Raw genomic sequence first — 568 nt, 5'->3', positions numbered from 1 at the left:
TCATGTTTTTGCTTCCCTAGCATCAGCAAACTTGCGCGCACTCAGACGCTGGACCGCTCGGGTGTCCGTCCGCACCACGGGCGTTAAAACGCACGGCGCAGCTTCAGTCAGCTCTGCATAACAAGGCGAGCTCCCGACAGCTTTTATGAAAGAGATTATAGTTGAAAACTGACAAGTGAATTGTAAGTGAATTAACTGAGATGCAGTTAAGAAGCAGTTTTTGTGTAAACCTTTTACCTTCAAGCAGAATTCCAGACCTATTTATCATGTGTTAACTATTCTCAAACACTGAAACAGTCATTGCTCACATAGGCTAATAACAGTGTATACTATACACCATAGCACCCCGTCACTGACTGTAGTCATTGGATTTATTTATTTTTTATCCTTATGTGTTTAGTATTCATGCGTTGCAGTGTTTCACATCAGTCTGTAACATAACTAGATTGTTCCATCATCTGAATCACTCAATGAAATACAATTATTGATTACACTGGACCCCTCTCCCTGCCCCCTCCCCCCTAGCGCCGTCTCTTTGCTCTCTCCTTCCTGAAGCTGCAGAGAGAGA

The sequence above is a fragment of the Monopterus albus genome, unplaced genomic scaffold, assembly GCF_001952655.1.
Source record: "Monopterus albus unplaced genomic scaffold, M_albus_1.0 scaffold23.1, whole genome shotgun sequence".
NCBI lineage: Eukaryota > Metazoa > Chordata > Actinopteri > Synbranchiformes > Synbranchidae > Monopterus > Monopterus albus.
Note: the sequence above shows the minus strand (reverse complement) of the source record.